Below are 25535 nucleotides of genomic sequence, written 5' to 3' on the forward strand. Positions count from 1 at the left end.
CGCACGTCCCGACGTAGAGCCCAACGCACGTCCCGACGTAGAGCTGAAAGTAAGCTAAATCCCGACGTAGAGCCCAACGCACGTCCCGACGTAGAGCCCAACGCACGTCCCGACGTAGAGCTGAAAGTTAGCTAACTACAGACGTAGAGACCAACGCACGTCCCGACGTAGAGCCCAACGCATGTCCCGACGTAGAGCCCAACGCACGTCCCGATGTAGAGCTGAAAGTAAGCTAAATCCCGACGTAGAGGCCAACGGACGTCCCGACGTAGAGCTGAAAGTAAGCTAAATCCCAACGTAGAGGCCAACGCACGTCCCGACGTAGAGGCCAACGCACGTCCCGACGTAGAGCTGAAAGTAAGCTAAATCCCGACGTCGAGGCCAACGCACGTCCCGACGTAGAGGCCAACGCACGTCCCGACGTAGAGCTAAAAGTAAGCTAAATCCCGACGTAGCGCCCAACGCACGTCCCGACGTAGCGCCCAACGCACGTCCCGACGTAGCGCCCAACGCACGTCCCGACGTAGAGCTGAAAGTAAGCTAAATCCCAACGCAGAGGCCAACGCACGTCCCGACGTAGAGGCCAACGCACGTCCCGACCTAGAGGCCAACGCACGTCCCGACGTAGAGCTGAAAGTAAGCTAAATCCCGACGTAGAGCCCAACGCACGTCCCGACGTAGAGCCCAACGCACGTCCCGACGTAGAGCCCAACGCACGTCCCGACGTAGAGCCCAACGCACGTCCCGACGTAGCGCCAAACGCACGTCCCGACGTAGAGCTGAAAGTTAGCTAACTACAGACGTAGAGCCCAACGCACGTCCCGACGTAGAGCCCAACGCACGTCCCGACGTAGAGCTGAAAGTAAGCTAAATCCCGACGTAGAGGCCAACGCACGTCCCGACGTAGAGCTGAAAGTAAGCTAAATCCCGACGTAGAGCCCAACGCACATCCCGACATAGAGCCGAACGCACGTCCCGACGTAGAGCTGAAAGTAAGCTAAATCCCGACGAAGAGCCCAACGCATGTCCCGACGTAGAGCCCAACGCACGTCCCGACGTAGAGCTGAAAGTAAGCTAAATCCCGACGTAGAGGCCAACGCACGTCCCAACATAGAGCTGAAAGTAAGCTAAATCCCGACGTAGAGCCCAACGCACGTCCCGACGTAGAGCCCAACGCACGTCCCGACGTAGAGCCCAACGCACGTCCCGACGTAGAGCTGAAAGTTAGCTAAATCCCGACGTAGAGCCCAACGCACGTCCCGACGTAGAGCCCAACGCACGTCCCGACGTAGAGCCCAACGCACGTCCCGACGTAGAGCTGAAAGTAAGCTAAATCCCGACGTAGAGCCCAACGCACGTCCCGACGTAGAGCTGTAAGTAAGCTAAATCCCGACATAGAGGCCAACGCACGTCCCGACGTTAAGGCCAACGCACGTACCGACGTAGAGGCCAGCGCACGTCCCGACGTAGAGGCCAGCGCACGTCCCGACGTAGAGGCCAGCGCACGTCCCGACGTAGAGCCCAACGCACGTCCCGACGTAGAGCCCAACGCACGTCCCGACGTAGAGCTAAAAGTAAGCTAAATCCCGACGTAGAGCCCAACACACGTCCCGACGTAGAGCTGAAAGTAAGCTAAATCCCGACGTAGAGCCCAACGCACGTCCCGACGTAGAGCCCAACGCACGTCCCGACGTAGAGCCCAACGCACGTCCCGACGTAGCGCCAAACGCACGTCCCGACGTAGAGCAGAAACTTAGCTAACTACAGACGTAGAGCCCAACGCACGTCCCGACGTAGAGCTGAAAGTTAGCTAACTACAGATGTAGAGCCCAACGCACGTCCCAACGTAGAGCCCAACGCACGTCCCGACGTAGAGCCCAACGCACGTCCCAACGTAGAGCCCAACGAAAGTCCCAACGTAGAGCCCAACGCACGTCCCGACGTAGAGCTGAAAGTTAGCTAACTACAGACGTAGAGCCCAACGCACGTCCCGACGTAGAGCCCAAAGCACGTCCCGACGTAGAGCCCAGCGTACGTCCCGACGTATATCCCAAAGCATGTCCCGACGTAGAGCCCAACGCACGTCCCGACGTAGACCTGAATGTAAGCTAAATCCCGACGTAGAACCCAACGTACGTCCCGACGTAGAGCCCAACGCACGTCCCGACGTAGAGCTGAAAGCAAGCTAAATCCCGACGTAGAGCCCAACGCACGTCCCGACGTAGAGCCCAACGCACGTCCCGACGTAGAGCCCAACGCACGTCCCGACGTAGAGCTGAAAGTAAGCTAACTACAGACGTAGAGAAAAACGCACGTCCCGACGTAAAGCCCAACGCATGTCCCGACGTAGAGCCCAACGCACGTCCCGACGTAGAGCCCAACGCACGTCCCGACATAGAGCCCAACGCACGTCCCGTCGTAGAGCTGAAAGTAAGCTAAATCCCGACGTAGCGCCCAACGCACGTCCCGAAGTAGCGCCCAACACACGTCCCGACGTAGCGCCCAACGCACGTCCCGACGTAGAGCTGAAAGTAAGCTAAATCCCGACGTAGAGGCCAACGCACGTCCCGACGTAGAGGCCAACGCACGTCCCGACGTAGAGGCCAACGCACGTCCCGACGTAGAGGCCAACGCACGTCCCGACGTAGAGCTGAAAGTAAGCTAAATCCCGACGTAGAGCCCAACGCACGTCCCGACGTAGAGCCCAACGCACGTCCCGACCTAGAGCCCAACGCACGTCCCGACCTAGAGCCCAACGCACGTCCCGACGTAGCGCCCAACGCACGTCCCGACGTAGACCTGAAAGTTAGCTAACTACAGACGTAGAGCCCAACGCACGTCCCGACGTAGAGCTGAAATTAGCTAACTACAGACGTAGAGCCCAACGCACGTCCCGACGTAGAGCCCAACGCACGTCCCGACGTAGAGCATAACGCACGTCCCGACGTAGAGCTGAAAGTAAGCTAAATCCCGACGTAGAGGCGAACGCACGTCCCAACATAGAGCTGAAAGTAAGCTAAATCCCGACGTAGAGGCGAACGCACGTCCCGACGTAGAGCCCAACGCACGTCTCGATGTAGAGCTGAAAGTTAGCTAAATCCCGACGTAGAGCCCAACGCACGTCCCGACGTAGAGCCCAACGCACGTCCCGACGTAGAGCCCAACGCACGTCCCGACGTAGAGCTGAAAGTTAGCTAACTACAGACGTAGAGCCCAACGCACGTCCCGACGTAGAGCCCAACGCACGTCCCGACGTAGAGCTGAAAGTAAGCTAAATCCCGACGTAGAGCCCAACGCACGTCCCGACGTAGAGCTGAAAGTAAGCTAAATCCCGACGTAGAGGCCAACGCACGTCCCGACATACAGGCCAAGGCACGTCCCGACGTAGAGCTGAAAGTAAGCTAAATCCCGACGTAAAGGCCAACGCACGTCCCGACGTAGAAGCCAGCGCACGTCCCGACGTAGAGGCCAGCGCACGTCCCGACGTAGAGGCCAGCGCACATCCCGACGTAGAGCCCAACGCACGTCCCGTCGTAGAGCTTAAAGTAAGCTAACTACAGACGTAGAGCCCAACGCACGTCCCGACGTAGAGCCCAACGCACGTCCCAACGTAGAGCTGAAAGTAAGCTAAATCCCGACGTAGCGCCCAACGCACGTCCCGACGTAGCGCCCAACGCACGTCCCGACGTAGAGCTGAAAGTTAACTAACTACAGACGTAGAGCCCAACGCACATCCCGACGTAGAGCTGAAAGTTAGCTAACTACAGACGTAGAGCCCAACGCGCGTCCCGACGTAGAGCCCAACGCGTGTCCCGACGTAGAGTCCAACGCACGTCCCGACGTAGAGCCCAACGCACGTCCCGACGTAGAGCTGAAAGTAAGCTAAATCCCGACGTAGAGCCCAACGCACGTCCCGACGTAGAGCCCAACGCACGTCCCGACGTAGAGCTGAAAGTTAGCTAACTACAGACGTAGAGACCAACGCACGTCCCGACGTAGAGCCCAACGCATGTCCCGACGTAGAGCCCAACGCACGTCCCGATGTAGAGCTGAAAGTAAGCTAAATCCCGACGTAGAGGCCAACGGACGTCCCGACGTAGAGCTGAAAGTAAGCTAAATCCCAACGTAGAGGCCAACGCACGTCCCGACGTAGAGGCCAACGCACGTCCCGACGTAGAGCTGAAAGTAAGCTAAATCCCGACGTCGAGGCCAACGCACGTCCCGACGTAGAGGCCAACGCACGTCCCGACGTAGAGCTAAAAATAAGCTAAATCCCGACGTAGCGCCCAACGCACGTCCCGACGTAGCGCCCAACGCACGTCCCGACGTAGCGCCCAACGCACGTCCCGACGTAGAGCTGAAAGTAAGCTAAATCCCAACGCAGAGGCCAACGCACGTCCCGACGTAGAGGCCAACGCACGTCCCGACCTAGAGGCCAACGCACGTCCCGACGTAGAGCTGAAAGTAAGCTAAATCCCGACGTAGAGCCCAACGCACGTCCCGACGTAGAGCCCAACGCACGTCCCGACGTAGAGCCCAACGCACGTCCCGACGTAGAGCCCAACGCACGTCCCGACGTAGCGCCAAACGCACGTCCCGACGTAGAGCTGAAAGTTAGCTAACTACAGACGTAGAGCCCAACGCACGTCCCGACGTAGAGCTGAAAGTAAGCTAAATCCCGACGTAGAGGCCAACGCACGTCCCGACGTAGAGCTGAAAGTAAGCTAAATCCCGACGTAGAGCCCAACGCACATCCCGACATAGAGCCGAACGCACGTCCCGACGTAGAGCTGAAAGTAAGCTAAATCCCGACGAAGAGCCCAACGCATGTCCCGACGTAGAGCCCAACGCACGTCCCGACGTAGAGCTGAAAGTAAGCTAAATCCCGACGTAGAGCCCAACGCACGTCCCGACGTAGAGCTGAAAGTAAGCTAAAACCCGACGTAGCGCCCAACGCACGTCCCGACGTAGAGCTGAAAGTAAGCTAAATCCCGACGTAGCACCCAACGCACGTCCCGACGTAGAGCCCAACGCACGTCCCGACGTAGAGCCCAACGCACGTCCCGACGTAGAGCTGAAAGTTAGCTAATTCCCGACGTAGAGCCCAACGCACGTCCCGACGTAGAGCCCAACGCACGTCCCGACGTAGAGTCCAACGCACGTCCCGACGTAGAGCTGAAACTTAGCTAACTACAGACGTAGAGCCCAACGCACGTCCCGACGTAGAGCCCAACGCACGTCCCGACGTAGAGCTGAAAGTAAGCTAAATCCCGACGTAGAGGCCAACGCACGTCCCGACGTACAGGCCAACGCACGTCCCGACGTAGAGCTGAAAGTAAGCTAAATCCCGACGTAGAGCCCAACGCACGTCCCGACGTAGAGCCCAACGCGCGTCCCGACGTAGAGGCCAGCGCGCGTCCCGACGTAGAGGCCAACGCACGTCCCGACGTAGAGCTTAATGTAAGCTAAATCCCGACGTAGAGCCCAACGCACGTCCCGACGTAGAGCCCAACGCACGTCCCGACGTAGAGCCCAACGCACGTCCCGACGTAGAGCCCAACGCACGTCCCGACATAGAGCTGAAAGTAAGCTAAATCCCGACGTAGAGGCCAACGCACGTCCCGACGTAGAGCTGAAAGTAAGCTAAATCCCGACGTTAAGGCCAACGCACGTCCCGACGTAGAGGCCAGCGCACGTCCCGACGTAGAGGCCAGCGCACGTCCCGACGTAGAGGCCAGCGCACGTCCCGACGTAGAGCCAAACGCACGTCCCGACGTAGAGCTTAAAGTAAGCTAAATCCCGACGTAGAGCCCAACGCACGTCCCGACGTAGAGCCCAACGCACGTCCCGACGTAGAGCTAAAAGTAAGCTAAAACCCGACGTAGAGCCCAACACACGTCCCGACGTAGAGCTGAAAGTAAGCTAAATCCCGACGTAGAGCCCAACGCACGTCCCGACGTAGAGGCCAACGCACGTCCCAACGTAGAGCTGAAAGTAAGCTAAATACCGACGTAGAGGCCAACGTACGTCCCGACGTAGAGCCCAACGCACGTCCCGACGTAGAGCCCAACGCACGTCCCGACGTAGAGCTGAAAGTAAGCTAAATCCCGACGTAGAGCCCAACGCACGTCCCGACGTAGAACCCAACGCACGTCCCGACGTAGAGCTGAAAGTTAGCTAACTACAGATATAGAGCCCAACGCACGTCCCGACGTAGAGCCCAACGCACGTCCCAACGTAGAGCCCAACGAAAGTCCCAACATAGAGCCCAACGCACGTATCGACGTAGAGCTGAAAGTTAGCTAACTACAGACGTAGAGCCCAACGCACGTCCCGACGTAGAGCCCAACGCACGTCCCGACGTAGAGCCCAACGCACGTCCCGACGTAGAGCCCAACGCATGTCCCGACCTAGAGCCCAACGCACGTCCCGACGTAGAGCTGAAAGTAAGCTAAATCCCGACGTAGAGGCCAACGGACGTCCCGACGTAGAGCTGAAAGTAAGCTAAATCCCAACGTAGAGGCCAACGCACGTCCCGACGTAGAGGCCAACGCACGTCCCGACGTAGAGCTGAAAGTAAACTAAATCCCGACGTAGAGCCCAACACACGTCCCGACGTAGAGCCCAACGCAAGTCCCGACGTAGCGCCCAACGCACGTCCCGACGTAGAGCTGAAAATTAGCTAACTACAAACGTAGAGCCCAACGCACTTCCCGACGTAGAGCAGAAAGTTAGCTAACTACAGACGTAGAGCCCAACGCACGTCCCGACGTAGAGCCCAACGCACGTCCCGACGTAGAGCCCAACGCACGTCCCGACGTAGAGCTGAAAGTAAGCTAAATCCCGACGTAGAGCCCAACGCACGTCCCGACGTAGAGCCCAACGCACGTCCCGACATAGAGCCCAACGCACGTCCCGACGTAGAGCCCAACGCACGTCCCGACGTAGAGCTGAAAGTAAGCTAAATCCCGACGTAGAGCCCAACACACGTCCCGACGTAGAGCTGAAAGTAAGCTAAATCCCGACGTAGAGGCCAACGCACGTCCCGACGTAGAGGCCAACGCACGTCCCGACGTAGAGCTGAAAGTAAGCTAAATCCCGACGTAGAGGCCAACGCACGTCCCGACGTAGAGGCCAACGCACGTCCCGACGTAGAGCTGAAAGTTAGCTAACTACAGACGTAGAGCCCAACGCACGTCCCGACATAGAGCCCAACGCACGTCCCGACGTAGAGCCCAATGCACGTCCCGACGTAGAGCTGAAAGTAAGCTAAATCCCGACGTAGAGCCCAACACACGTCCCGACGTAGAGCTGAAAGTAAGCTAAATCCCGACGTAGAGGCCAACGCACGTCCCGACGTAGAGGCCAACGCACGTCCCGACGTAGAGGCCAACGCACGTCCCGACGTAGAGCTGAAAGTAAGCTAAATCCCGACGTAGAGGCCAACACACGTCCCGACGTAAAGGCCAACGCACGTCCCGACGTAGAGCTGAAAGTAAGCTAAATCCCGACGTAGAGCCCAACGCACATCCCGACGTAGAGCCCAACGCACGTCCCGACGTAGAGCCCAACGCACGTCCCGACTTAGAGCCCAACGCACGTCCCGACGTAGAGCTGAAAGTAAGCTAAATCCCGACGTAGCGCCCAACGCACGTCCCGAAGTAGAGCCCAACGCACGTCCCGACCTAGAGGCCAACGCACGTCCCGACGTGGAGCTGAAAGTAACCTAAATCCCGACGTAGAGGCCAACGCACGTCCCGACGTAGAGGCCAACGCACGTCCCGACTTAGAGGCCAACGCACGTCCCGACGTAGAGGACAACGCACGTCCCGACGTAGCGCCCAACGCACGTCCCGACGTAGAGCTGAAAGTAAGCTAAATCCCGACTTAGAGCCCAACGCACGTCCCGACGTAGCGCCCAACGCACGTCCCGACGTGGAGCTGAAAGTTAGCTAACTACAGACGTAGAGCCAAACGCACGTCCCGACGTAGAGCTGAAAGTTAGCTAACTACAGATGTAGAGCCCAACGCACGTCCCGACGTAGAGCCCAACGCACGTCCCGACGTAGAGCCCAACGCACGTCCCGACGTAGAGCTGAAAGTAAGCTAAATCCCGACGTAGAGGCCAACGCACGTCCCAACATAGAGCTGAAAGTAAGCTAAATCCCGACGTAGAGCCCAACGCACGTCCCGACCTAGAGCCCAACGCACGTCCCGAAATGGAGCCCAACGCACGTCCCAAGGTAGAGCTGAAAGTAAGCTAAATCCCGACGTAGCGCCCAACGCACGTCCCGAAGTAGCGCCCAACGCACGTCCCGACGTAGAGCTGAAAGTAAGCTAAATCCCGACGTAGAGGCCAACGCACGTCCCGACGTAGAGCCCAACGCACGTCCCGACGTAGAGCCCAACGCACGTCCCGACGTAGAGCTGAAAGTAAGCTAAATCCCGACGTAGAGGCCAACGCACGTCCCAACATAGAGCTGAAAGTAAGCTAAATCCCGACGTAGAGCCCAACGCACGTCCCGACCTAGAGCCCAACGCACGTCCCGAAATAGAGCCCAACGCACGTCCCAAGGTAGAGCTGAAAGTAAGCTAAATCCCGACGTAGCGCCCAACGCACGTCCCGAAGTAGCGCCCAACGCACGTCCCGACGTAGAGCCCAACGCACGTCCCGACGTAGAGCTGAAAGTAAGCTAAATCCCGACGTAGAGGCCAACGCTCGTCCCGACGTAGAGGCCAACGCACGTCCCGACGTAGAGGACAACGCACGTCCCGACGTAGAGGCCAACGCACGTCCCCACGTAGAGGCCAACGCACATCCCGACGTAGAGCTGAAAGTAAGCTAAATCCCGACGTAGAGCCCAACGCACGTCCCGACGTAGAGCCCAACGCACGTCCCGACGTAGCGCCCAACGCACGTCCCGACGTAGAGCTGAAAGTTAGCTAATTACAGACGTAGAGCCCAACGCACGTCCCGACGTAGAGCTGAAAGTAAGCTAAATCCCGACGTGGAGGCCAACGCACGTCCCAACATAGAGCTGAAAATAAGCTAAATCCCGACGTAGAGCCCAACGCACGTCGCGACGTAGAGCCCAACGCACGTCCCGACGTAGAGCCCAACGCACGTCCCGACGTAGAGCTGAAAGTTAGCTAAATCGCGACGTAGAGCCCAACGCACGTCCCGACGTAGAGCCCAACGCACGTCCCGACGTAGAGCCCAACGCACGTCCCGACGTAGAGCTGAAAATTAGCTAACTACAAACGTAGAGCCCAACGCACGTCCCGACGTAGAGCAGAAAGTTAGCTAACTACAGACGTAGAGCCCAACGCACGTCCCGACGTAGAGCCCAACGCACGTCCCGACGTAGAGCCCAACGCACGTCCCGACGTAGAGCTGAAAGTAAGCTAAATCCCGACGTAGAGCCCAACGCACGTCCCGACGTAGAGCCCAACGCACGTCCCGACATAGAGCCCAACGCACGTCCCGACGTAGAGCCCAACGCACGTCCCGACGTAGAGCTGAAAGTAAGCTAAATCCCGACGTAGAGCCCAACACACGTCCCGACGTAGAGCTGAAAGTAAGCTAAATCCCGACGTAGAGGCCAACGCACGTCCCGACGTAGAGGCCAACGCACGTCCCGACGTAGAGCTGAAAGTAAGCTAAATCCCGACGTAGAGGCCAACGCACGTCCCGACGTAGAGGCCAACGCACGTCCCGACGTAGAGCTGAAAGTTAGCTAACTACAGACGTAGAGCCCAACGCACGTCCCGACGTAGAGCCCAACGCACGTCCCGACGTAGAGCCCAACGCACGTCCCGACGTAGAGCTGAAAGTAAGCTAAATCCCGACGTAGAGCCCAACACACGTCCCGACGTAGAGCTGAAAGTAAGCTAAATCCCGACGTAGAGGCCAACGCACGTCCCGACGTAGAGGCCAACGCACGTCCCGACGTAGAGCTGAAAGTAAGCTAAATCCCGACGTGGAGGCCAACGCACGTCCCGACGTAGAGGCCAACGCACGTCCCGACGTAGAGCTGAAAGTAAGCTAAATCCCGACGTAGAGCCCAACGCACGTCCCGACGTAGAGCCCAACGCACGTCCCGACTTAGAGCCCAACGCACGTCCCGACGTAGAGCTGAAAGTAAGCTAAATCCCGACGTAGCGCCCAACGCACGTCCCGAAGTAGAGCCCAACGCACGTCCCGATGTAGCGCCCAACGCACGTCCCGACGTGCAGCTGAAAGTAAGCTAAATCCCGACGTAGAGGCCAACGCACGTCCCGACGTAGAGGCCAACGCACGTCCCGACTTAGAGGCCAACGCACGTCCCGACGTAGAGGACAACGCACGTCCCGACGTAGAGCTGAAAGTAAACTAAATCCCGACGTAGAGCCCAACTCACGTCCCGACGTAGAGCCCAACGCACGTCCCGACGTAGCGCCCAACGCACGTCCCGACGTAGAGCTGAAAGTAAGCTAAATCCCGACGTAGAGGCCAACGCACGTCCCAACATAGAGCTGAAAGTAACCTAAATCCCCACGTAGAGCCCAACGCACGTCGCGACGTAGAGCCCAACGCACGTCCCGACGTAGAGCTGAAAGTTAGCTAAATCCCGACGTAGAGCCCAACGCACGTCCCGACGTAGAGCCCAACGCACGTCCCGACGTAGAGCCCAACGCACGTCCCGACGTAGAGCTGAAAGTAAGCTAAATCCCGACGTAGAGGCCAACGCACGTCCCGACGTACAGGCCAAGGCACGTCCCGACGTAGAGCTGAAAGTAAGCTAAATCCCGACGTTAAGGCCAACGCACGTCCCGACGTAGAGGCCAGCGCACGTCCCGACGTAGAGGCCAGCGCACGTCCCGACGTAGAGGCCAGCGCACGTCCCGACGTAGAGCCCAACGCACGTCCCGACGTAGAGCTTAAAGTAAGCTAAATCCCAACGTAGAGCCCAACGCACGTCCCGACGTAGATCCCAACGCACGTCCCGACGTAGAGCCCAACGCACGTCCCGACGTAGAGCTGTAAGTAAGCTAAATCCCGACGTAGAGGCCAACGCACGTCCCGACGTACAGGCCAAGGCACGTCCCGACGTAGAGCTGAAAGTAAGCTAAATCCCGACGTTAAGGCCAACGCACGTCCCGACGTAGAGGCCAGCGCACGTCCCGACGTAGAGGCCAGCGCACGTCCCGACGTAGAGCCCAACGCACGTCCCGACGTAGAGGCCAACGCACGTCCCGACGTAGAGCTAAAAGTAAGCTAAATCCCGACGTAGAGCCCAACACACGTCCCGACCTAGAGCTGAAAGTAAGCTAAATCCCGACGTAGAGGCCAACGCACGTCCCGACGTAGAGGCCAACGCACGTCCCGACGTAGAGCTGAAAGTATGCTAAATACCGACGTAGAGGCCAACGCACGTCCCGACGTAGAGGTCAACGCACGTCCCGACGTAGAGCTGAAAGTAAGCTAAATCCCGACGTAGAGCCCAACGCACGTCCCGACGTAGAGCCCAACGCACGTCCCGACGTAGAGCCCAACACACATCCCGACGTAGAGCTGAAAGTTAGCTAACTACAGACGTGGAGGCCAACGCACGTCCCGACGTAGAGCCCAACGCACGTCCCGACGTAGAGCTGAAAGTAAGCTAAATCCCGACGTAGAGCCCAACACACGTCCCGACGTAGAGCTGAAAGTAAGCTAAATCCCGACGTAGAGGCCAACGCACGTCCCGACGTAGAGGCCAACGCACGTCCCGACGTAGAGCTGAAAGTAAGCTAAATCCCGACGTAGAGGCCAACGCACGTCCCGACGTAGAGGCCAACGCATGTCCCGACGTAGACCTGAAAGTAAGCTAAATCCCGACGTAGAGCCCAACGCAGGTCCCGACATAGAGCCCAACGCACGTCCCGACGTAGAGCCCAACGCACGTCCCAACGTAGAGGCCACCGCACGTCCCGACATAGAGAGCCCAACGCACGTCCCGACGTAGAGCTGAAAGTAAGCTAAATCCCGACGTAGAGCCCAACGCACATCCCGACGTAGAGCCCAACGCACGTCCCGACGTAGAGCCCAACGCACGTCCCGACTTAGAGCCCAACGCACGTCCCGACGTAGAGCTGAAAGTAAGCTAAATCCCGACGTAGCGCCCAACGCACGTCCCGAAGTAGAGCCCAACGCACGTCTCGACCTAGAGGCCAACGCACGTCCCGACGTGGAGCTGAAAGTAAGCTAAATCCCGACGTAGAGGCCAACGCACGTCCCGACGTAGAGGCCAACGCACGTCCCGACTTAGAGGCCAACGCACGTCCCGACGTAGAGTACAACGCACGTCCCGACGTAGCGCCCAACGCACGTCCCGACGTAGAGCTGAAAGTAAGCTAAATCCCGACTTAGAGCCCAACGCACGTCCCGACGTAGCGCCCAACGCACGTCCCGACGTGGAGCTGAAAGTTAGCTAACTACAGACGTAGAGCCAAACGCACGTCCCGACGTAGAGCTGAAAGTTAGCTAACTACAGATGTAGAGCCCAACGCACGTCCCGACGTAGAGCCCAACGCACGTCCCGACGTAGAGCCCAACGCACGTCCCGACGTAGAGCTGAAAGTAAGCTAAATCCCGACGTAGAGGCCAACGCACGTCCCAACATAGAGCTGAAAGTAAGCTAAATCCCGACGTAGAGCCCAACGCACGTCCCGACCTAGAGCCCAACGCACGTCCCGAAATGGAGCCCAACGCACGTCCCAAGGTAGAGCTGAAAGTAAGCTAAATCCCGACGTAGCGCCCAACGCACGTCCCGAAGTAGCGCCCAACGCACGTCCCGACGTAGAGCTGAAAGTAAGCTAAATCCCGACGTAGAGGCCAACGCACGTCCCGACGTAGAGCCCAACGCACGTCCCGACGTAGAGCCCAACGCACGTCCCGACGTAGAGCTGAAAGTAAGCTAAATCCCGACGTAGAGGCCAACGCACGTCCCAACATAGAGCTGAAAGTAAGCTAAATCCCGACGTAGAGCCCAACGCACGTCCCGACCTAGAGCCCAACGCACGTCCCGAAATAGAGCCCAACGCACGTCCCAAGGTAGAGCTGAAAGTAAGCTAAATCCCGACGTAGCGCCCAACGCACGTCCCGAAGTAGCGCCCAACGCACGTCCCGACGTAGAGCCCAACGCACGTCCCGACGTAGAGCTGAAAGTAAGCTAAATCCCGACGTAGAGGCCAACGCTCGTCCCGACGTAGAGGCCAACGCACGTCCCGACGTAGAGGACAACGCACGTCCCGACGTAGAGGCCAACGCACGTCCCCACGTAGAGGCCAACGCACATCCCGACGTAGAGCTGAAAGTAAGCTAAATCCCGACGTAGAGCCCAACGCACGTCCCGACGTAGAGCCCAACGCACGTCCCGACGTAGCGCCCAACGCACGTCCCGACGTAGAGCTGAAAGTTAGCTAATTACAGACGTAGAGCCCAACGCACGTCCCGACGTAGAGCTGAAAGTAAGCTAAATCCCGACGTGGAGGCCAACGCACGTCCCAACATAGAGCTGAAAATAAGCTAAATCCCGACGTAGAGCCCAACGCACGTCGCGACGTAGAGCCCAACGCACGTCCCGACGTAGAGCCCAACGCACGTCCCGACGTAGAGCTGAAAGTTAGCTAAATCGCGACGTAGAGCCCAACGCACGTCCCGACGTAGAGCCCAACGCACGTCCCGACGTAGAGCCCAACGCACGTCCCGACGTAGAGCTGAAAATTAGCTAACTACAAACGTAGAGCCCAACGCACGTCCCGACGTAGAGCAGAAAGTTAGCTAACTACAGACGTAGAGCCCAACGCACGTCCCGACGTAGAGCCCAACGCACGTCCCGACGTAGAGCCCAACGCACGTCCCGACGTAGAGCTGAAAGTAAGCTAAATCCCGACGTAGAGCCCAACGCACGTCCCGACGTAGAGCCCAACGCACGTCCCGACATAGAGCCCAACGCACGTCCCGACGTAGAGCCCAACGCACGTCCCGACGTAGAGCTGAAAGTAAGCTAAATCCCGACGTAGAGCCCAACACACGTCCCGACGTAGAGCTGAAAGTAAGCTAAATCCCGACGTAGAGGCCAACGCACGTCCCGACGTAGAGGCCAACGCACGTCCCGACGTAGAGCTGAAAGTAAGCTAAATCCCGACGTAGAGGCCAACGCACGTCCCGACGTAGAGGCCAACGCACGTCCCGACGTAGAGCTGAAAGTTAGCTAACTACAGACGTAGAGCCCAACGCACGTCCCGACGTAGAGCCCAACGCACGTCCCGACGTAGAGCCCAACGCACGTCCCGACGTAGAGCTGAAAGTAAGCTAAATCCCGACGTAGAGCCCAACACACGTCCCGACGTAGAGCTGAAAGTAAGCTAAATCCCGACGTAGAGGCCAACGCACGTCCCGACGTAGAGGCCAACGCACGTCCCGACGTAGAGCTGAAAGTAAGCTAAATCCCGACGTGGAGGCCAACGCACGTCCCGACGTAGAGGCCAACGCACGTCCCGACGTAGAGCTGAAAGTAAGCTAAATCCCGACGTAGAGCCCAACGCACGTCCCGACGTAGAGCCCAACGCACGTCCCGACTTAGAGCCCAACGCACGTCCCGACGTAGAGCTGAAAGTAAGCTAAATCCCGACGTAGCGCCCAACGCACGTCCCGAAGTAGAGCCCAACGCACGTCCCGATGTAGCGCCCAACGCACGTCCCGACGTGCAGCTGAAAGTAAGCTAAATCCCGACGTAGAGGCCAACGCACGTCCCGACGTAGAGGCCAACGCACGTCCCGACTTAGAGGCCAACGCACGTCCCGACGTAGAGGACAACGCACGTCCCGACGTAGAGCTGAAAGTAAACTAAATCCCGACGTAGAGCCCAACGCACGTCCCGACGTAGAGCCCAACGCACGTCCCGACGTAGCGCCCAACGCACGTCCCGACGTAGAGCTGAAAGTAAGCTAAATCCCGACGTAGAGGCCAACGCACGTCCCAACATAGAGCTGAAAGTAACCTAAATCCCCACGTAGAGCCCAACGCACGTCGCGACGTAGAGCCCAACGCACGTCCCGACGTAGAGCTGAAAGTTAGCTAAATCCCGACGTAGAGCCCAACGCACGTCCCGACGTAGAGCCCAACGCACGTCCCGACGTAGAGCCCAACGCACGTCCCGACGTAGAGCTGAAAGTAAGCTAAATCCCGACGTAGAGGCCAACGCACGTCCCGACGTACAGGCCAAGGCACGTCCCGACGTAGAGCTGAAAGTAAGCTAAATCCCGACGTTAAGGCCAACGCACGTCCCGACGTAGAGGCCAGCGCACGTCCCGACGTAGAGGCCAGCGCACGTCCCGACGTAGAGGCCAGCGCACGTCCCGACGTAGAGCCCAACGCACGTCCCGACGTAGAGCTTAAAGTAAGCTAAATCCCAACGTAGAGCCCAACGCACGTCCCGACGTAGATCCCAACGCACGTCCCGACGTAGAGCCCAACGCACGTCCCGACGTAGAGCTGTAAGTAAGCTAAATCCCGACGTAGAGGCCAACGCACGTCCCGACGTACAGGCCAAGGCACGTCCCGACGTAGAGCTGAAAGTAAGCTAAATCCCGACGTTAAGGCCAACGCACGTCCCGACGTAGAGGCCAGCGCACGTCCCGACGTAGAGGCCAGCGCACGTCCCGACGTAGAGCCCAACGCACGTCCCGACGTAGAGCCCAACGCACGTCCCGACGTAGAGCTAAAAGTAAGCTAAATCCCGACGTAGAGCCCAACACACGTCCCGACCTAGAGCTGAAAGTAAGCTAAATCCCGACGTAGAGGCCAACGCACGTCCCGACGTAGAGGCCAACGCACGTCCCGACGTAGAGCTGAAAGTATGCTAAATACCGACGTAGAGGCCAACGCACGTCCCGACGTAGAGGTCAACGCACGTCCCGACGTAGAGCTGAAAGTAAGCTAAATCCCGACGTAGAGCCCAACGCACGTCCCGACGTAGAGCCCAACGCACGTCCCGACGTAGAGCCCAACACACATCCCGACGTAGAGCTGAAAGTTAGCTAACTACAGACGTGGAGGCCAACGCACGTCCCGACGTAGAGCCCAACGCACGTCCCGACGTAGAGCTGAAAGTAAGCTAAATCCCGACGTAGAGCCCAACACACGTCCCGACGTAGAGCTGAAAGTAAGCTAAATCCCGACGTAGAGGCCAACGCACGTCCCGACGTAGAGGCCAACGCACGTCCCGACGTAGAGCTGAAAGTAAGCTAAATCCCGACGTAGAGGCCAACGCACGTCCCGACGTAGAGGCCAACGCATGTCCCGACGTAGACCTGAAAGTAAGCTAAATCCCGACGTAGAGCCCAACGCAGGTCCCGACATAGAGCCCAACGCACGTCCCGACGTAGAGCCCAACGCACGTCCCAACGTAGAGGCCACCGCACGTCCCGACATAGAGAGCCCAACGCACGTCCCGACGTAGAGCTGAAAGTAAGCTAAATCCCGACGTAGCGCCCAAGGCACGTCCCGAAGTAGCGCCCAACGCACGTCCCGACGTAGCGCCCAACGCACGTCCCGACGTAGAGCTGAAAGTAAGATAAATCCCGACGTAGAGGCGAACGCACGTCCCGACGTAGAGCCCAACGCACGTCCCGACGTAGAGCTGAAAGTAAGCTAAATCCCGACGTAGAGCCCAACGCACGTCCCGACGTAGAGCCCAACGCACGTCCCGACGTAGAGCCCAACGCACGTCCCGACGTAGCGCCAAACGCACGTCCCGACGTAGAGCTGAAAGTTAGATAACTACAGACGTAGAGCCCAACGCACGTCCCGACGTAGAGCTGAAAGTTAGCTAACTACAGATGTAGAGCCCAACGCACGTCCCGACGTAGAGCCCAACGCACGTCCCGACGTAGAGCCCAACGCACGTCCCAACGTAGAGCCCAACGAAAGTCCCAACGTAGAGCCCAACGCACGTCCCGACGTAGAGCTGAAAGTTAGCTAACTACAGACGTAGAGCCCAACGCACGTCCCGAGGTAGAGCTGAAAGTAAGCTAAATCCCGACGTAGAGGCCAACGGACGTCCCGACGTAGAGCTGAAAGTAAGCTAAATCCCAACGTAGAGGCCAACGCACGTCCCGACGTAGAGGCCAACGCACGTCCCGACGTAGAGCTGAAAGTAAGCTAAATCCCGACGTAGAGGCCAACGCACGTCCCGACGTAGAGGCCAACGCACGTCCCGACGTAGAGGCCAACGCACGTCCCGACGTAGAGCTGAAAGTAAGCTAAATCCCGACGTAGAGCCCAACGCACGTCCCGACGTAGAGCCCAACGCACGTCCCGACATAGAGCCCAACGCACGTCCCGACGTAGAGCTGAAAGTAAGCTAAATCCCGACGTAGCGCCCAACGCACGTCCCGAAGTAGCGCCCAACACACGTCCCGACGTAGCGCCCAACGCACGTCCCGACGTAGCGCCCAACGCACGTCCCGACGTAGAGCTGAAAGTAAGCTAAATCCCGACGTAGAGGCCAACGCACGTCCCGAAGTAGAGCCCAACGCACGTCCCGACGTAGAGCCCAACGCACGTCCTGACGTAGAGCCCAACGCACGTCCCGACGTAGAGCTGAAAGTAAGCTAAATCCCGACGTAGCGCCCAACGCACGTCCCGAAGTAGCGCCCAACACACGTCCCGACGTAGCGCCCAACGCACGTCCCGACGTAGAGCTGAAAGTAAGCTAAATCCCGACGTAGAGGCCAACGCACGTCCCGACGTAGAGGCCAACGCACGTCCCGACGTAGAGCTGAAAGTAAGCTAAATCCCGACGTAGAGCCCAACGCACGTCCCGACGTAGAGCCCAACGCACGTCCCGACGTAGCGCCCAACACACGTCCCGACGTAGAGCTGAAAGTTAGCTAACTACAGACGTAGAGCCCAACGCACGTCCCGACGTAGAGCTGAAATTAGCTAACTACAGACGTAGAGCCCAACGCACGTCCCGACGTAGAGCTGAAAGTTAGCTAACTACAGATGTAGAGCCCAACGCACGTCCCGACGTAGAGCCCAACGCACGTCCCTACGTAGAGCCCAACGCACGTCCCGACGTAGGGCATAACGCACGTCCCGACGTAGAGCTGAAAGTAAGCTAAATCCCGACGTAGAGGCGAACGCACGTCCCAACATAGAGCTGAAAGTAAGCTAAATCCCGACGTAGAGGCGAACGCACTTCCCGACGTAGAGCCCAACGCACGTCCCGACGTAGAGCCCAACGCACGTCCCGATGTAGAGCTGAAAGTAAGCTAAATCCCGACGTAGCGCCCAACGCACGTCCCGACGTAGAGCCCAACGCACGTCCCGACGTAGAGCCCAACGCACGTCCCGACGTAGAGCTTAAAGTTAGCTAACTACAGACGTAGAGCCCAACGCACGTCCCGACGTAGAGCCCAACGCACGTCCCGACGTAGAGCTGAAAGTAAGCTAAATCCCGACGTAGAGGCCAACGCACGTCCCGACATACAGGCCAAGGCACGTCCCAACGTAGAGCTAAAAGTAAGCTAAATCCCGACGTAGAGGCCAACGCACGTCCCGACGTAGAAGCCAGCGCACGTCCCGACGTAGAGGCCAGCGCACGTCCCGACGTAGAGGCCAGCGCACGTCCCGACGTAGAGCCCAACGCACGTCCCGACGTAGAGCTTAAAGTAAGCTAAATCCCGACGTAGAGCCCAACGCACGTCCCGACGTAGAGCCCAACGCACGTCCCGACGTAGAGCTGAAAGTAAGCTAAATCCCGACGTAGCGCCCAACGCACGTCCCGACGTAGCGCCCAACGCATGTCCCTACGTAGAGCTGAAAGTTAACCAACTACAGACGTAGAGCCCAACGCACATCCCGACGTAGAGCTGAAAGTTAGCTAACTACAGACGTAGAGGCCAACGCACGTCCCGACGTAGAGCCCAACGCACGTCCCGACGTAGAGTCCAACGCACGTCCCGACGTAGAGCCCAACGCACGTCCCGACGTAGAGCTGAAAGTAAGCTAAATCCCGACGTAGAGGCCAACGCACGTCCCGACGTAGAGCTGAAAGTAAGCTAAATCCCGACGTAGAGCCCAACGCACATCCCGACGTAGAGCCCAACGCACGTCCCGACGTAGAGCTAAAAGTAAGCTAAAACCCGACGTAGAGCCCAACACACGTCCCGACGTAGAGCTGAAAGTAAGCTAAATACCGACGTAGAGGCCAACGCACGTCCCGACGTAGAGGCCAACGCACGTCCCGACGTAGAGCTGAAAGTAAGCTAAATCCCGACGTAGAGCCCAACGCACGTCCCGACGTAGAACCCAACGCACGTCCCGACGTAGAGCTGAAAGTTAGCTAACTACAGATGTAGAGCCCAACGCACGTGCCGACGTAGAGCCCAACGCACGTCCCAACGTAGAGCCCAACGAAAGTCCCAACATAGAGCCCAACGCACGTATCGACGTAGAGCTGAAAGTTAGCTAACTACAGACGTAGAGCCCAACGCACGTCCCGACGTAGAGCCCAACGCACGTCCTGACGTAGAGCCCAACGCATGTCCCGACCTAGAGCCCAACGCACGTCCCGACGTAGAGCTGAAAGTAAGCTAAATCCCGACGTAGAGGCCAACGGACGTCCCGACGTAGAGCTGAAAGTAAGCTAAATCCCAACGTAGAGGCCAACGCACGTCCCGACGTAGAGGCCAACGCACGTCCCGACGTAGAGCTGAAAGTAAACTAAATGCCGACGTAGAGCCCAACGCACGTCCCGACGTAGAGCCCAACGCAAGTCCCGACGTAGCGCCCAACGCACGTCCCGACGTAGAGCTGAAAATTAGCTAACTACAAACGTAGAGCCCAACGCACGTCCCGACGTAGAGCAGAAAGTTAGCTAACTACAGACGTAGAGCCCAACGCACGTCCCGACGTAGAGCCCAACGCACGTCCCGACGTAGAGCCCAACGCACGTCCCGACGTAGAGCTGAAAGTAAGCTAAATCCCGACGTAGAGCCGAACGCACGTCCCGACGTAGAGCCCAACGCACGTCCCGACATAGAGCCCAACGCACGTCCCGACGTAGAGCCCAACGCACGTCCCGACCTAGAGCTGAAAGTAAGCTAAATCCCGACGTAGAGCCCAACACACGTCCCGACGTAGAGCTGAAAGTAAGCTAAATCCCGACGTAGAGGCCAACGCACGTCCCGACGTAGAGGCCAACGCACGTCCCGACGTAGAGCTGAAAGTTAGCTAACTACAGACGTAGAGCCCAACGCACCTCCCGACGTAGAGCCCAATGCACGTCCTGACGTAGAGCCCAACGCACGTCCCGACGTAGAGCTGAAAGTAAGCTAAATCCCGACGTAGAGCCCAACACACGTCCCGACGTAGAGCTGAAAGTAAGCTAAATCCCGACGTAGAGGCGAACGCACGTCCCGACGTAGAGGCCAACGCACGTCCCAACGTAGAGCTGAAAGTAAGCTAAATCCCGACGTAGAGACCAACGCACGTCCCGACGTAGAGGCCAACGCACGTCCCGACGTAGAGCTGAAAGTAAGCTAAATCCCGACGTAGAGCCCAACGCACGTCCCGACGTAGAGCCCAACGCACGTCCCGACGTAGCGCCCAACGCACGTCCCGACGTAGAGCCCAACGCACGTCCCGACGTAGAGCTGAAAGTAAGCTAAATCCCGACGTAGCGCCCAACGCACGTCCCGAAGTAGAGCCCAACGCACGTCCCGATGTACAGCCCAAAGCACGTCCCGACGTAGAGCTGAAAGTAAGCTAAATCCCGACGTAGAGGCCAACGCACGTCCCGACGTAGAGGCCAACGCACGTCCCGACTTAGAGGCCAACGCACGTCCCGACGTAGAGGACAACGCACGTCCCGACGTAGCGCCCAACGCACGTCCCGACGTAGAGCTGAAAGTAAGCTAAATCCCGACTTAGAGCCCAACGCACGTCCCGACGTAGAGCCCAACGCACGTCCCGACGTAGCGCCCAACGCACGTCCCGACGTAGAGCTGAAATTAGCTAACTACAGACGTAGAGCCCAACGCACGTCCCGACGTAGAGCTGAAAGTTAGCTAACTACAGATGTAGAGCCCAACGCACGTCCCGACGTAGAGCCCAACGCACGTCCCGACGTAGAGCACAACGCACGTCCCGACGTAGAGCTCAAAGTAAGCTAAATCCCGACGTAGAGGCCAACGCACGTCCCAACATAGAGCTGAAAGTAAGCTAAATCCCGACGTAGAGCCCAACGCACGTCCCGACCTAGAGCCCAACGCACGTCCCGACATAGAGCCCAACGCACGTCCCAAGGTAGAGCTGAAAGTAAGCTAAATCCCGACGTAGCGCCCAACGCACGTCCCGAAGTAGCGCCCAACGCACGTCCCGACGTAGAGCCCAACGCACGTCCCGACGTAGAGCTGAAAGTAAGCTAAATCCCGACGTAGAGGCCAACGCACGTCCCGACGTAGAGGCCAACGCACGTCCCGACGTAGAGGCCAACGCACGTCCCGACGTAGAGGCCAACGCACGTCCCGACGTAGAGCTGAAAGTAAGCTAAATCCCGACGTAGAGCCCAACGCACGTCCCGACGTAGAGCCCAACGCACGTCCCGACGTAGCGCCCAACGCACGTCCTGACGTAGAGCTGAAAGTTAGCTAATTACAGACGTAGAGCCCAACGCACGTCCCGACGTAGAGCTGAAAGTAAGCTAAATCCCGACGTAGAGGCCAACGCACGTCCCAACATAGAGCTGAAAGTAAGCTAAATCCCGACGTAGAGCCCAACGCACGTCCCGACGTAGAGCCCAACGCACGTCCCGACGTAGAGCCCAACGCACGTCCCGACGTAGAGCTGAAAGTTAGCTAAATCCCGACGTACAGCCCAACGCACGTCCCGACGTAGAGCCCAACGCACGTCCCGACGTAGAGCCCAACGCACGTCTCGACGTAGAGCTGTAAGTAAGCTAAATCCCGACGTAGAGGCCAACGCACGTCCCGACGTACAGGCCAAGGCACGTCCCGACGTAGAGCTGAAAGTAAGCTAAATCCCGACGTTAAGGCCAACGCACGTCCCGACGTAGAGGCCAGCGCACGTCCCGACTTAGAGGCCAGCGGACGTCCCGACGTAGAGGCCAGCGCACGTCCCGACGTAGAGCCCAACGCACGTCCCGACGTAGAGCTTAAAGTAAGCTAAATCCCGACGTAGAGGCCAACGCACGTCCCGACGTAGAGGCCAACGCACGTCCCGACGTAGAGGACAACGCACGTCCCGACGTAGAGGCCAACGCACGTCCCGACGTAGAGGCCAACGCACGTCCCGACGTAGAGCTGAAAGTAAGCTAAATCCCGACGTAGAGCCCAACGCACATCCCGACGTAGAGCCCAACGCACGTCCCGACGTAGCGCCCAACGCACGTCCCGACGTAGAGCTGAAAGTTAGCTAATTACAGACGTAGAGCGCAACGCACGTCCCGACGTAGAGCTGAAAGTAAGCTAAATACCGACGTAGAGGCCAACGCACGTCCCAACATAGAGCTGAAAGTAAGCTAAATCCCGACGTAGAGCCCAACGCACGTCCCGACGTAGAGCCCAACGCACGTCCCGACGTAGAGCCCAACGCACGTCCCGACGTAGAGCCCAACGCACGTCCCGACGTAGAGCTGAAAGTTAGCTAAATCCCGACGTAGAGCCCAACGCACGTCCCGACGTAGAGCCCAACGCACGTCCCGACGTAGAGCCCAACGCACGTCCCGACGTAGAGCTGTAAGTAAGCTAAATCCCGACGTAGAGGCCAACGCACGTCCCGACGTACAGGCCAAGGCACGTCCCGACGTAGAGCTGAAAGTAAGCTAAATCCCGACGTTAAGGCCAACGCACGTCCCGACGTAGAGGCCAGCGCACGTCCCGACGTAGAGGCCAGCGCACGTCCCGACGTAGAGGCCAGCGCACGTCCCGACGTAGAGCCCAACGCACGTCCCGACGTAGAGCTAAAAGTAAGCTAAATCCCGACGTAGAGCCCAACACACGTCCCGACGTAGAGCTGAAAGTAAGCTAAATCCCGACGTAGAGGCCAACGCACGTCCCGACGTAGAGGCCAACGCACGTCCCGACGTAGAGCCCAACGCACGTCCCGACGTAGAGCTGAAAGTAAGCTAAATCCCGACGTAGAGCCCAACGCACGTCCCGACGTAGAGCCCAACGCACGTCCCGACGTAGAGCCCAACGCACGTCCCGACGTAGCGCCCAACGCACGTCCCGACGTAGAGCTGAAAGTTAGCTAACTACAGACGTAGAGCCCAACGCACGTCCCGACGTAGAGCTGAAATTAGCTAACTACAGACGTAGAGCCCAACGCACGTCCCGACGTAGAGCCCAACGCACGTCCCGACGTAGAGCATAACGCACGTCCCGACGTAGAGCTGAAAGTAAGCTAAATCCCGACGTAGAGCCGAACGCACGTCCCAACATAGAGCTGAAAGTAAGCTAAATCCCGACGTAGAGGCGAACGCACGTCCCGACGTAGAGCCCAACGCACGTCCCGACGTAGAGCCCAACGCACGTCCCGATGTAGAGCTGAAAGTAAGCTAAATCCCGACGTAGCGCCCAACGCACGTCCCGACGTAGAGCCCAACGCACGTCCCGACGTAGAGCCCAACGCACGTCCCGACGTAGAGCTGAAAGTTAGCTAACTACAGACGTAGAGCCCAACGCACGTCCCGACGTAGAGCCCAACGCACGTCCCGACGTAGAGCCCAACGCACGTCCCGACGTAGAGCTGAAAGTAAGCTAAACCCCGACGTAGAGGCCAACGCACGTCCCGACATACAGGCCAAGGCACGTCCCAACGTAGAGCTAAAAGTAAGCTAAATCCCGACGTAGAGGCCAACGCACGTCCCGACGTAGAAGCCAGCGCACGTCCCGACGTAGAGGCCAGCGCACGTCCCGACGTAGAGGCCAGCGCACGTCCCGACGTAGAGGCCAGCGCACATCCCGACGTAGAGCCCAACGCACGTCCCGACGTAGAGCTTAAAGTAAGCTAAATCCCGACGTAGAGCCCGACGCACGTCCCGACGTAGAGCCCAACGCACGTCCCGACGTAGAGCTGAAAGTAAGCTAAATCCCGACGTAGCGCCCAACGCACGTCCCGACGTAGCGCCCAACGCATGTCCCGACGTAGAGCTGAAAGTTAACCAACTACAGACGTAGAGCCCAACGCACATCCCGACGTAGAGCTGAAAGTTAGCTAACTACAGACGTAGAGGCCAACGCGCGTCCCGACGTAGAGCCCAACGCGTGTCCCGACGTAGAGTCCAACGCACGTCCCGACGTAGAGCCCAACGCACGTCCCGACGTAGAGCTGAAAGTAAGCTAAATCCCGACGTAGAGCCCAACGCACGTCCCGACGTAGAGCTGAAAGTTAGCTAACTACAGACGTAGAGACCAACGCACGTCCCGACGTAGAGCCCAACGCATGTCCCGACGTAGAGCCCGACGCACGTCCCGATGTAGAGCTGAAAGTAAGCTAAATCCCGACGTAGAGGCCAACGCACGTCCCGACGTAGAGGCCAACGCACGTCCCGACGTAGAGCTGAAAGTAAGCTAAATCCCGACGTAGAGGCCAACGCACGTCCCGACGTAGAGGCCAACGCACGTCCCAAGGTAGAGCTGAAAGTAAGCTAAATCCCGACGTAGCGCCCAACGCACGTCCCGACGTAGCGCCCAACGCACGTCCCGACGTAGAGCTGAAAGTAAGCTAAATCCCGACGCAGAGGCCAACGCACGTCCCGACGTAGAGGCCAACGCAAGTCCCGACGTAAAGCCCAACGCACGTCCCGACGTAGAGCCCAACGCACGTCCCGACGTAGCGCCAAACGCACGTCCCGACGTAGAGCTGAAAGTTAGCTAACTACAGACGTAGAGCCCAACGCACGTCCCGACGTAGAGCCCAACGCACGTCCCGACGTAGATCCCAACGCACGTCCCGACGTAGATCTGAAAGTAAGCTAAATCCCGACGTAGAGGCCAACGCACGTCCCGACGTAGAGCTGAAAGTAAGCTAAATCCCGACGTAGAGCCCAACGCACATCCCGACGTAGAGCCCAACGCACGTCCCGACGTAGAGCTAAAAGTAAGCTAAAACCCGACGTAGAGCCCAACACACGTCCCGACGTAGAGCTGAAAGTAAGCTAAATACCGACGTAGAGGCCAACGCACGTCCCGACGTAGAGGCCAACGCACGTCCCGACGTAGAGCTGAAAGTAAGCTAAATCCCGACGTAGAGCCCAACGCACGTCCCGACGTAGAACCCAACGCACGTCCCGACGTAGAGCTGAAAGTTAGCTAACTACAGATGTAGAGCCCAACGCACGTCCCGACGTAGAGCCCAACGCACGTCCCAACGTAGAGCCCAACGAAAGTCCCAACATAGAGCCCAACGCACGTATCGACGTAGAGCTGAAAGTTAGCTAACTACAGACGTAGAGCCCAACGCACGTCCCGACGTAGAG

This window comes from Leptosomus discolor, chromosome 21 (assembly GCF_034619465.1).
Source record: "Leptosomus discolor isolate bLepDis1 chromosome 21, bLepDis1.hap2, whole genome shotgun sequence".
NCBI classification, from domain to species: domain Eukaryota; kingdom Metazoa; phylum Chordata; class Aves; order Leptosomiformes; family Leptosomidae; genus Leptosomus; species Leptosomus discolor.